This window comes from Leishmania donovani, chromosome 34 (genome assembly GCF_000227135.1).
Source record: "Leishmania donovani BPK282A1 complete genome, chromosome 34".
Classification (NCBI taxonomy): domain Eukaryota; phylum Euglenozoa; class Kinetoplastea; order Trypanosomatida; family Trypanosomatidae; genus Leishmania; species Leishmania donovani.
The window spans coordinates 425,301-425,621 of record NC_018261.1 but is presented as its reverse complement, the minus strand read 5'-3'; positions in this window follow the sequence as shown (position 1 = coordinate 425,621).

Below are 321 nucleotides of genomic sequence, written 5' to 3'. Positions count from 1 at the left end.
GTCGATCGGCGTACCCACCAGCACGAAAAAGAACGCGATGAACTGGAGGATGACGTAAATAATAGAGCTGCTTCTGCGCTGCATCTTCGGTAAATCTGCAACAGTGACAGCTGACAAGGGCAACACGGATGTGAACGGGAGAAAGAGCGATAAGGCGGTCGACACTGCGCAGCACAGCTGACGAGGAGCGAGGCGGGTGGTGGGCAGAGGGGAGAAGAGGGCGAGAGCGGAAGTGAGTCAGGGCTTGGCAAGGCTATGTCTGTTGTTGTTACACGTGCACGCACACGGTGTCGCTCATGTGTGTGTGTGTGTGTGTGTGTG